Genomic DNA, 13,736 nt, shown 5'->3' with positions numbered 1-13,736 from the left:
TCACGGCTTTAAAAAATATTTATCTTTAATTTTTTACATTTCACGGTCAAATGGGCAGTAGAAGATGGCAATATTTTAAGCCACTTTTTTTTTCTAGAATAGACCATTATATTGGGCAACTTTTCCACATATAGGTCAATTGATTTAAGGATATTTTTTTTTCGAGCCAGTTTTCACTCCACCCTAATGTATGTATCAGCGCTGTCAGCGCAAATAAGTCATTAAAAGGATATATTAGTGTTTTTAGTAAATGTATTATTTATTATAATTTTTGTGTCTTTGGATTTGTCTTCCTCGGAAGTAAGATAATAAAATATCTATTATAACATTTTTATACATACTTCACTTGATCTATTTGTCACCGTGATGTGTAATTATATCCGAGGCGTCACTTACAAGGGGCTTGATAGCTTGGTTGGTAGAGCATTGGACCAGAGATCGAGAGGTCCCGGGTTCAAATCCCGGATGATTCATATTCTTTTTTTTTTAATTTTTGGTATCGTTTTAATAAAAAAAATTTAAAAGTGGTAAGTGAGAAAGTTAGTTTAATATTTAAGTAAAATACAAATAACCTATTAAGTACATTATTTATTTCGTTGAAATTATATAATAGAAGTATAACTTCTTACGTGCGTACAAATTACACACACATTCTTTTTATTGACATTGTATCTTGACATACATGTGCGTAGTTTTGCCGCACTGGGTGTTGCGGTTATTTCTTCTCATAATTTTCTGAAGCTGGCCCTTTTAGTTTTCCTGGCCTGCTTGTTGTATATGGTGAGTTTACCGATGTAGCTCTGCCCAGTTTCTGTTACACTTACCTCTGTAAAGAATTTTCATGGTTTGTATCTGAGATTCGACAGATTATGCCATCATGTTGCATTACACCTTTTGTTTGTTAATGGACCAATTTTGCTCGTAAGCATTGTGTATTAATAAGTATTAATATCCTGCTCCGTTCCAAGATGGTGCATGCTCTTTGCTTTCTAGAGTTGTTTTATATTTTTCTCAGTCTGTTTTAACAACATTAACTAACAACAACATGAGCAATGCCTTCATAATCAAATTCATTGAGAGGAGCGAATATCTCGGAATTGAATGTGATAACCTCTTACTTTTAACATTTTTTTCTTGTTTGCAAACAAATTAATGTTACTCATTGTGAACGACTTTGTTTTCCAATGATACCCACAAGTCCAATCTTGTTTTAATCGAAAGAGTAATATTATGATGTTACAACATTACAGTAAACAGTTTACCCAAAGTTTACCACGGGAACCTGCCTATTATTGTTTTATTCGTTCTCTGGATTAACTCTTTATAGAAGTTAAGACTAATTTTAATAGTTTTATTTTAATTAAAATACAAATGTATTGTTACAAACTTATCCGTCATTCAAAACTTCTTCTTCTTCTTCTTTTTTGTTTTTGGTTTCGCTGCAAGGCGATTACCAGCACGATTTATTAGCGATCTTGACGTAGTCTGGTTCTAAGCCATACCAAAATCGCTGACTATGTTCTTGTAAGGAAGCTTTTGATGAGGTGTGATGATTATAATTAAATGAGATTAATTGGGTCATGTTAAGTATGATTAAAAATTAAAACATAAATTAAATGACAAATAGCAACATAATATAACACGGATACATATAAACAGTTGAGCCTTGCAATTTGTAAGCTTATTTTGTTAATTGCTAGAAAACGCATTGCAGTTTATAAGCTTATTTGGTTAATTGCAAGAAAACGCATAATTACATTGACTGATTCTTCCGTTAAGGAACTTAGAATATTGTATATAGAGAGCGGTGTTTTGAAGTTCATGGAAATAAATTTTGTGTATATATCAAAATTAGGAATCACATTAATCGGGCATTCAAAAAAGATGTGGTTTAGATCCTCGAGACGACCACATTCACAAAAAGGATTATCTTTTATATTCATTTTATACAGATGTTGTTTTGTTAAACAATGGCCTGTGCGCATTCTAATGATGGTGGTAGTGTGTCTTCTATTTCTATATGGAAAATTTGAATACCAAGGTTTTGTAGGAAAGAAGTCTTGAATTGTTTTGTATTGCGAAGTCTTCTTCTGGACTAAAGATTTCCATTTTTCTTGGTACTCTTTTGTAATTTTTCCTCTGATGACTGATAGGGCATCCTGGGAATTCAGTTGTACTTCCATGGGTACATTCAGGTCTCTTCCTATTTTTGCCAGTATATCAGCCTGGGTGTTACCAAATATATTAGAGTCTCCAGGTATCCAGGAAAGGAGAATTTTGGTACCATTCTCATTGGCTGAAGATATAAGTTTCTTTGTTTTTAGGGCCCTTATATCTGCTGAAGCAGATATGTTACATGTTTTAATATTGGTTATTGCATTGAGCGAATCAGAAAATATTATAGCTTTCTTTAGATGTTTTGTAGTTGCGACTTCCACCGCTTGATGTATTGCTATACTCTCTGCTTTGCTTATGCTTAGAGCTCCAGGAAGTCTTGAGGAGAAATTATATTCAATACTCGGGATGCATATCCCAAAACCTACCCTTTCTTTGTTTTTTGAGGCATCAGTATATATAAAGGTATGGTCTTTTCCATATTGTTCAGTAGTCATAAAGAATTTTTCTTTAATCATCGGGTCATATTTTTTGATATTACAATTTAGAATTGGAAGTGGATTCATTAGTGTATCATAGTCTAATTCATAGCATGGAAAATTTGGGCTTTTGTATATTTTTTTAAAATATGGAAAAAAATATTCTAATGCCGAAACCAAGTATGGTACATTATGCCTTGTATAAAAATTAGGTTTGTTTATAAGTCTTTTACGTATTTCAATTAGGAGTAATATTATGGGATGATTCTCAATAATGATGATTTTACTTAAAAATTTAGAGGCTAACAATAATCTTCTATGTTCTAGGTCCATTTGGGCAGACTCTGCCAAGATTGCCAAATTTGGTGTAGACTTCATGCACCCCAAACATATCTTAAGTCCCTCAAAAAATACTGCATTGAGTTTGTTGTTGCATTTTTGTGATATTGGGTTGAATAGGAAGGAACCATAATCGAGATGAGATCTGATCAAGGCATTAAAAACCATTAGGAGTGTTCGTGGGTCAGCTCCCCACCAGACTCTACATATTGCACGTAGGATGTTAATATTTTTCTTTGCCTTGAGTATAATATTGTCAACATGTAAGTCCCATGATAGATGCTTATGAAAAATTATGCCTAGAAATTTCACTTCATTTTTTAGAGGAATGGCTGTGTTGTTGATTTTGATTTCTGTTAGATTATCTCTTCGCCTACCCTTTGTGAACCATACAGCTTCACATTTGTCTTTGAATAAGGACAAGTCATGTTCTGCAAGCCAGTGTAATGTGTTTTCCAATTCTTTGTTTATTTTACTTACCATGCTTTGGATATCATATCCCTTAATATACAAAACCAAGTCGTCTGCATATCCACATATTTTAACTTCATTATTGCTAATACAAAACAATTCTGCTATATAAATATTAAACAAAATGGTACTTAAGGGAGAACCTTGAGGTAGCCCCTTAGTTGCCATGAAAGGTCCCAAAAAGTCACCATCATTAGATCTTGAATATAAAAGTCTGTTCTGTAAAATTTTGAACACAATATTATTTATTGCAGATGGAATATTTCGAAGTTTTAGTTTACTATAAAGTTTGTATATATTGACATTATCATATGCTGCTTTGATATCAAGAAAGATGGCCAAAACCGATTGGGAGGATTCAAAGGCTTCCACAATTGTGGAATGAAGGAGGGTCAAGTTGTCAGCAGTGCCTCTTCCTTTTCTAAAACCTGTCTGATGGTTGGTGAATGAACAGTTATGTTCTAAGGACCAATCTAGGCGATTCTTGATTAATATTTCTAATGTTTTAAGCACACAAGAGGATAAAACTATTGGTCTGAAACTACTGGCCAAGAGTGGATTTTTGTGTGGCTTTAAGATATTTATAACATTATGGTTTTTCCAATCTTCAGGAAGGTTGTCACCATTTAGACAATTATTGTAGATATTCAACAGAAAATGTTTAGCTTGTAGTGGTAGATGTTTTATCATAAGGTAAGGAATGTCGTCCATACCTGGTGCCGAATTTTTTTTATTATTTACAGCATTGTTAAGTTCCCAGATTGTAAAAGGGGAAACTTGCTCGTTTATATCGTCAAGCTCAAAATTTGGATCAATAAAAACTGCAGACATGTTCTGTAGAATTTCTGTTTTAATGTTATCTGCTGGGTTATGAAATGTCTGGCCGTAATTTTTGTTATTTGAGAATTTTTTAACTTTATTCCAGACATAGGTAGTGTTAGATTCCTTATTTAATGATTCACAGAAGTTTATGAATTTATTTCTTTTTTTAATTCTGAGGTTTCGTTTAGTTTGGGCGATTATACGTTTAGCGTTTATATAGTTCTCTAAGGAAACAGATTGTTTAAAGTTTTGAATTGCCTGTTTGCGGCTTTTAATCCAAAGTGAACATTCTTCATCCCACCACGGATTTGAAGGTTTACCCTGTGTTCTACAGTTTTTATAGGGAATTGAGTTATCTGCTACTTGATTAACTACCTCCAAAAACTCATTGTAATTAGAGTTTACCGGTAAATCAAGCATTCCTGTTATCATCCCAGTGTGGAATGTATACCAGTCTGCTCTTTTAATATTTCTCATTTTGTATGTTTGTGTATAGATGCTATCATTTTTGTTAAACTCACAGTTGTTTATTATGACAAAGGTGGGGAAATGGTTGCTATTTCCACAATCTTGTATGACACCCCAAGTAGAACATAGAGCCATATTATTACTTGCTATGGCTAGATCTACAGCGCTACGATTATTATTAGAAGGTTGAAACAATGTTGCTGACCCATCATTTAGGATAATTAATTCTTTATCAAAAATAAAATCATAAATATTTTTTCCTCCCTTATTGGTAGGACATTTATCCCATAGGGGATGGTGAGAGTTTAGATCACCTAGTATAATTAAGTTTTCTGTAGGTATGTTTTCTATTGTTGAGCTCAAGAAAGGAAGAGTTATGGCATTATTTGTATTGGAGTAAATGTTTATTATGTATAAGTTACCAATTTTTGTTGTTATGTATTGGATTTGGTCTGAGTTGTATTTCTGAATTGTAGAAAAAATAATAGATTTCTTGATACAAGTAGCTACTCCACCATATCCGTCATCTCTGTCCTGTCTGACAACATTATAATACTTCAAAGAAAAATTAAAATCTTGTTTAAGCCAAGTTTCATTAATAGCAATTATGTCAGGGTCTTCTTTGAAAATTAAGTTCGTTATGTTTTCCCTGTTTGATTTAATACTTCTAATATTCCACTGAATAATTTTTAATTTCTTTTTTGAATTCATGATTATGTGATTTGATATATGTTTAATTAATTAAAATCAGAATCAGATTTATCCTCTTGGTCCATATAGGACTCTACGTTTAATCGGGAAAATAAATGGTTTTTAAGTAAATTTAAGTTTTCTGATGATGTATTACTAATAAAATTTAGGCATGAGTTTAAAAAGTCATTTGAAGAAAAGGTATCAATATTTTGAAAGTTTTGCGATGCACTGGATTGCCAGGCTTGATTGGAGTTTTGTGATAAATTAGCTGAGGTTCTTGATTTGAAAGGTTCTGAACGAGAAAATGAGCTAGTGGGGGAAGAGGTTGGCTTTTCTGGTCTTAATTGCTGTGTATATATACTCTTTTCATTTGGTTGCTTATCTTGACGTTTTTGCACGACTCTCCGTTTGTTGTCGGAATTCAGAACCACCTGTTGAAAGGAACGTTTTACTGTAGATGATCTAAAATTGTTTGTTCTTCGTTGCGATGGTTCTATGGTGTTAGAATTATTTGTACTGGTACTTGGAGTATTTTCTAATGGCCTGCTGTTATTTTTAAAATTTGGAAAATCTCTCGGGTTATAAATAAATTTATTATTTGAGATGTATGATTTTGGAATAGCTTCACTTGCCTCAAAAAATGTCAAATTTTCATACGCCATCAGTTCTTTAATATTCTTTTGTCTTGTATATTCTGGGCAGCTCTTGTCAATAGATTTGTGAGAGTCCTTGCAGTAAAAACATTTTGTCATGCATACGTCTTCATGTTTGTTTTCCCCGCAATTAAAACATCTTTCTTTCCCTTTACAGTTTGTTTTTGTGTGGCCAAATCTAAGACAGTTATAGCACTGTGTCACTGGGGCAATATATGTGTCCACTAGTCTTGGTATGCCATAAAAAAACACAGTTTTGGGCATAAGAACGCCTCGAAATGTAAATAGTGTCGTACCTGTGGGTTCATAAGAAGTTACTCCATCTTTAATTACTCTTCTATTTAATCTTTTTATATGTAAAATTTCAATGTCATTTCCTGTATCGCAACACCGAAGAAGTTCTTTTTCATCAATATCTGTATCAATCTGTCTGACGATACCTTTGCAGGTTACGAAGTTAAAAGGTATATATATCTTGTATCCCTGATTTAGAAGTTGAGTGTTCTTAAGTAGCATGTTAGCCGAGTGAAAATTGGCAAATTCAACTGAAACTCTATTGAGCCCTTTACTATCTATTTTTTTAACGTCATTAAGTTTGAGGTTGAATATATCTCGAGCTATTTTAATTGTATTGAATGTGCCAATTTTTATATTCGGTATATTTGTAGATTCAAGATATACTACAAAAGGTCCATGATCTTTTTCGGAGTATGTATTAACCTTTTTTTCTTCCTGAGAATTATTGTCGGAAGTCTGATTTTGATTTTTTTCGGAATTATTAGTCATTGCAATTTTAGCCGGAGAAGAAGTATCAGGATAAGGGGGGACTGAGCCCCCCTTTTCCTCACTCATTGTAAGAAAAAACCAGTCAATGAAGTATTAATAACTAGAAAGCAAAAAGAAATAAAAAGAGCAAGCAAAATAGCATAAAAGAAAGCCGCTTGAAAAAAAAATATAAGCAAAAATGCTCAACTTACCTATATGCAAACACTTAAGCAACAACACCGGCGGTAGTTAGCTAGGTTAAGACCCTAAACTAGTGGCAAACTTTAACTGTTGCAAAACAGAAACTGTTCACACCTCGCAAGCGTAATGTCTAGTTTAGAAATATTAAATTTTTGGAAAATATTTCTTAAATTTAAAATACGCGGTCTGACGTTTCGTATGGAATAAAATCTGAATAAAGCAATTGAATTCAAAACTTAATAACATCTTATCAAAGTCAATAGTCAAAAGGAACTCTTCTTCTTTTTTATAATCTTGTTTAAGGTAGGTAATACAACATCCCCTCTCAAGATGATACATCTTCAACATAACTACTGACTAATCTTCACGATAGCGTAAAGGTCTGACAACCGCTCTCCCAGAGCGCGTTGTATTCTTACTCTGCTCAATATTAAATGGTCCATCAGTTTTCTTTGGCGTTGGAAGTCGTACAGGCGTTTTGGGTTGAGTTGGGTGACTTTCCACTTCCTGACTACCTTTCTCAATGTTTGTTGGTCTTTGGGATGTTAGTTGTTGAGTAGTCGATGTAGTTTCTGGAGTCGAATTTGTTTGTTGAATCCCTGGCAGTTGTTTCAATACTCCATCGGGGATACTGCTTAGATATGGAGCAGGGATCAGATGAAAACGGTTTCTCCTTATGGTGCTTATGGCGGTCTTAACTATGTATGATCTTGGATTAACTTCGTTAATGATTTCACCATGTCGTTTCAGGTCTGTGGTCCATACAAAATCACCAATTTGAAGTCGACTCAAATTCTTCGGTCCATGTTTTCCATCATATAATTTTTTATATTTCGAGCGGTACTTCCTCTCCGCGCTTACTAGCTTTTTTGATGATTTAAATTCAGCTAATGCGATTGATGGTAGATTATCTCTCAATTTTCTTCCAAACATCATTTCGGATGGACTGAATCCGTTCTCTAGTGGTGTGTTTCGATAGGACAGAAGTGCTATCTCTATGTTGTTCTTATTCTTCTTTATTAAGGTTTTTGCGACTTTTACAGCAGCTTCTGCTGCGCCATTTGCTTGGTGGAATTGTGGGCTACTTCTCGATGTAGAGAACCCCCATTCTCTTGCGAACTGTTGGAACTCTGATGTTTCAACAGCATGAAATTGTGTTCCAGTGTCGGAACAAACCAACTGTGGTATACCATATCTTGCAAATATTGTTTTGCAGATGTTTATTACTTCCTGTGATCTCATGTTCTGAACAGGAAGTACTTCAAAAAATCTGGAATAGTTATCAGTTACGACGATATACCATTTTCCTTCAGTTTTAAAAAGGTCCATTGATATCACTTGCCATGGATAATCTGGAAATTTAGCTGGCAATAAAGGTTCATGATGGTTTGTCGAGTTTTGAATACAGATAGGACAAGATCTTACTTTGGCTTCTATCTCTTGAGAAATTCCTGGCCACCACATCGTTCCCAGAGCACGACGACGAGTTTTAGTTATTCCAAAGTGGCCAGCGTGCAATTTTTCCAACATCATTGCCCTGAGCTCACATGGAATGATCATACGGTTTCCTCTAAGAAGGATACCATCCACAACTGATAGTTCATGACGTACTGGGTAGTATGGTTTAACATCACCTGATAATGCAGACTTGTGAGGCCAGTCTCCCATTATGTAGTTCTTCAGTTGATTACAGGTTTGATCATTGCTTTGTGAGTTAGCAACTCGTGTTACATTCTCGTCAGATGTGTGAATACCTGCAAGAGTGACTCCATGAATGAAGGCATCGATTTCTTCTTCTAATTCTTTGTCATCTTCTGAAGGTATGGGTTTACGAGATAAAGTATCAGCAATATATAAATTTTTCCCTGGGGTATATACAATATTGTAGTCATAACGCATCATGCGCATTCTAAACCTTTGAAGTCTTGGGGACAGATCATCGAGATGCTTAGTTTTAAATATTTGTATAAGTGGCTTGTGATCGGTCTCTATGGTATATTGTTTTCCTATCAGAAAACTCTTTAGTCGATCGCTTGCCCAGGTCAGAGCTAGTGCTTCTCTTTCTATGTTTGCATAATTTTGTTCAGCTGGAGTCAAAGTCCTCGAGATGTATGCTACAGGTTTCTTATGACCACCTTCAACTTGAAGTAATACAGCTCCCAGTCCTTTGGTAGAAGCGTCACTGGATTGGATTGTAGGTTTATTTGCATCATACATTGTTAAACAAGGTGCTGATATAAGCAATTTTTTTATTTTTTGGAACGCCTCTTTTTGTGCTGGGCCCCATAGAAATGCATTGCTTGGACTAACTAAACTTATAATTGGTTGCATAATCTCACTCCTATTAGGGATAAATTTCGCTAGGAATGTTACAGTACCCATAAGGCGTTGAACTTCCTTGACATTTTTTGGTGCTTCCATGTCTACAATTGCTTTCACCTTGCCTGGATCTGGTGCTACCCCATCCTTCGACAACACAAATCCCAAGAAATCGATTTTCTGCTTACAGAATTCAGTTTTGCCCTTATTCAAGGTTATACGTGCTTTTTTTATTCTCTCGAGCACTTCTCTTAGGCGGTCCTTTTGTGTTTCCCCAAACCAGCACATCATCCATATGGACTAGAGTATTTTTTGCTCCTTCAAGGACTCGTGACATTCTTTTCTGGAATTCCTCTGGTGCCGATGTAATGCCGAAAGGTAATTTCTGGAATTTAAATCTTCCAAATGGGGTTAAAAAGGTTGTGTAGTCTCTTGATTCTTCGGCCAAATTAAGTTGCCAGAATCCATGATTTGCATCAAGTTTGCTAAAGTATTTAGCCCCTCTAATCTCTGCAAGTTGTAGCTCTACTACGGGAATTGGGTGAAACTGACGTTTGACACTTTTATTTAATCTTGACAGATCGACACAGATACGGTCCCCTTTTCCTCCTTTCTTTATGTTTACTACCATTGGGGCACACCATTCCGTCGCATGATCTACAGGAACAATGACACCATTTCTCTGCATTTCTTACAAAGCTTCCTTTACTTGGTCTCTCAATGGAACTGGAACAGTTCTTGGTACAGAAATAGCATATGGTTCAGCATTTTCCTTTATTTCAATTTTGTATTCACCCTCCATATTGCCTAGTCCTTGGAATAATGAGGAGTATTCTGCGACCCAATTTGTCTCAGTGCTTATAGAATAAATTCTTTTTACTAAATATAAGCCTTGGCATGCTTTCCTACTCAACAATGGGACATCAATCTCTTCAGAGATAAATACATTTTCTGTAATTTCCCTATTTTTATATTTTAGTTTTAATTTTACTGTACCTAGTATTTTGAATCTTTCTTGCTTTTTTGCACTAAATACTTTATTCGAAGATTCATTTAGAGGTAGTTCATTTATTACATTACTCAGCACTTGGACAGGTACCATTGTTACATCAGCAGCAGTATCCAGTTTGAATGTGATAGGTTCAAGCATTCTCTCTTTGCAGCTTACTTGTAGTTTTTGTGTCCACACATTCCTGTCATCATTCGCTTTAATTTCATGTACATAAGAGTTTTCGTCACTATCAGGCTCTGAATCTTGCTGAATGGCATGTACATTTTTGTTTTTGGACTTTTTATTTTTATAACACATCTTGCTGTAGTGTCCTTCATTTTTGCATGTACCACATTTAGCATTTTTTGCATGTACCACATTTAGCATTTTTTGCAGGACAGTTTGCTAATTTATCATGCCAATCATATCCACATCTAGGGCATTTTTTCGTTTTCTCACCTTTACTTGACTGTTGGCAATTTTGGGGCTTCTGTGTTTTTTTGTAAGTTGATTGTTCTCTTATAGCAGAAACATTTGATTCATTTAGGTTTTGTTTTTGACGGATCAGCTCTTCATGTTGTCTTAGACAGGTTACAGCTTTTTCGAGAGTAAGTGCAGCATCAAGTTGCAGTTTGTCACGTATGCTTGTATCTCTCATTCCGATAATCAACACTAATAAAACCATATCATTGTTTAAAGTCCCCCAATCACATGTTTTTGATAGACTATGTAAGTCAGTAATAAATTTCTCTGCAGTATCACTCCCTTGCTTATGATTTAGGAATTTGGCCCTTTCATAGATAAGATTTCTACGGGGTATAAAATAATCTTCAAATTGTTTTAATGTCTCATCATATGTAGTTGGAACTGGTGAAAATGATGAGAATATTTCTTCAGCTCTTACCCCCATATTATAAATTAACACATCAATTTGTTTTCCATCAGATGCTTTATCAAGGCCACACCCTCGTCTAAAACGTTGAAAACGGTTTTTCCATTGTGCCCAATCACTTGGATGGAAATTAAATGATTCGGGAGGTGATAAAGTGAGGTTTATCGACGGTAATTTTTGAACTGGAGCGTTATCAGGCCTTTTTTTTTCAATTGATGCTTAACTGTGCTGTTTTCGTACTTTGTATTTTTGTACTAACCAACCTCTAAATTTTTCGAGTTTTCTCATCCGTATTTTTACAAATCAGCTGCCACCATGTTTTATTTGTTCTCTGGATTAACTCTTTATAGAAGTTAAGACTAATTTTAATAGTTTTATTTTAATTAAAATACAAATGTATTGTTACAAACTTATCCGTCATTCAAAACTTATCAAAGTCAATAGTCAAAAGGAACTCTTCTTCTTTTTTATAATCTTGTTTAAGGTAGGTAATACAACATTATAAACGAAATAATTCGTTTCAAATAAAAAATGTCTTTGTTATTTATTGAAAAATTGTTGTGAGCACAGTCTCGTGGTAAACTTTTTACTGTAATGTTGTAGCATCATATTCTTTCGATTAGAACAAGGTTCAGCTTGTGGAAATAATAGTAGGAAATAATCAATGTGTTTGAAAGTTTAAAGTTTAGACGTTCGTCAATATTTAGAAGCGCAACGGTATATAAATTTTTTTATGGATTTTTTAAACTGACTTATGCCATATTACATTAAAATGGAATTGCACATTTTGAAACTACTTGACTTAGAGGCAACATCAGCGCGCGGATAACGCGTTCCAAGATTGCAGCTGTAATTTGAATATTTTGTCGAGATATTTAGCACACACATTCGTAAAGAATGGCGGTACAAAGCCCAATTTTAATAAATATGTTAGTATGTGGAAATTACTTTATAATTAAATAATTTATTACAAAAACGAGTATGTACCGCTAGTAAGAAGAACAAAAAAAAAAGAATGTGTGTGTACTTTGTACGCACGTAAGAAGTTATATTTCTATTATATGATTTCAACGAAATTAGTATACTTTAAACAGTTTATTTATATTTTATTTAAATATTAAACTAATTTTAATACTTTTCAAAAAAATTTATTAAAAAAATACCAAAAATTAAAAAAGTAAAAGAATAAAACACACACAAACACATTGAAAAATGCCACAAATGATTTCTGAACAATAATTGTCGGAAAAATTTTTAACTAAATACGTATTTTTGAAAAAAAAATTATATAATAAATATACTTACAATCATAAAATATATAAAAAAAAAAACAAAAAAATAAAAGTTTCTATTGGGATTCGAACCCGCTTATGTTTGCGCAGTTAGTATTGGAATTCATTCATCTTACTCTTCCATCCACGGAGACACCTACATCATATGGGAAGATCGACGAACTAAACGGTTTAAACTTTTGACAGTTCTGAATTTAACAAAATTATTTTGATTTTTGTAGAATATTGAAATAGGTATTAAAATACAACAAAACATACAGTAAGAAAACAATATATTAGGTGAATATTGACAGAAATTTTGATGGTAATCAAATTATCTAAATCAAAGCATTACATGCTATTTTGATAGGTCCATTTTAAATTTTCCAAATAGGTAGGTACCTATGTAATTTTTATTAGGATACTGAAACATTTACAATTATTACGTACCTGTCGCTTTTAAAAACTATTTAAAAAGTCTCTACAATTATAAAGATTTTTTTCTCTGCCATCACAACAATAAAAACTAATATACACAACATTTGTTGATCCATAATCTCCAACAATTATTGACAGATGATTTTAGCACCCAATACGATCCCGTATAACGTTTGAGCGACTAAATGTACTGTCATATATAAGGATAATTGACTAATATACTGTCGGTGTGCGCATGCGTCAGGGAATGTAAAAATTCACCCTTGTGCCTAAAGAAGTATAACTTCAAAAAATACACTTTCTTCAAATAAACTTTTTTATCCCATGCTAGATTTTATGTCACATTAGAACTACTAAAATTGAGTATTTATAACAAAAAATCGAACTTGACTGATTTGGCAACATTTAACGCTCCTATGAGTATAATAATTATTATTATCACAATACTGAGCCTTCATTTCTGATAGAAGACAGTGTCACGCACTGCCGACGCACTGTTGCCGCACTGTTGTTTCGAAAGTTCGAAAAAAAAATAATGATGACGCGCTGATGTAGTCTCTTCAGTTGCCATCTAATATTTTTTTTTAATTCGATATCCACTTATTGAAAAATTGCCTCGAAGAGGCTGAAATTGGCTTTTTCTGAATTTTTCGCTTAGTCAGCATTTTATAAAAGCATGATATAAATAACTTTCGTCTTAAAATAACCAAATTATCAAAAAAGTGGTTTAGAAACAAAAAACAATTTTTATTTCTTATATATTATTATCAATGTACAAACATGTCTCAGTTTCATATGGTTTATTATGAAATATTGTAT

At 33.5% G+C, this 13,736-nt stretch overlaps 1 protein-coding gene across 1 annotated transcript in view; it reads left to right on the top strand.

Annotated features, from left to right (window-relative positions):
- Nucleotides 1–13,736, top strand: part of LOC114329977 (transmembrane 9 superfamily member 3) — a 79,898-nt gene that overhangs the window by 39,714 nt on the left and 26,448 nt on the right. The window lies entirely within an intron of this gene.

This window comes from Diabrotica virgifera, chromosome 3, assembly GCF_917563875.1.
Source record: "Diabrotica virgifera virgifera chromosome 3, PGI_DIABVI_V3a".
Classification (NCBI taxonomy): domain Eukaryota; kingdom Metazoa; phylum Arthropoda; class Insecta; order Coleoptera; family Chrysomelidae; genus Diabrotica; species Diabrotica virgifera.
This window is presented reverse-complemented; position numbering and strand designations above follow the sequence as displayed.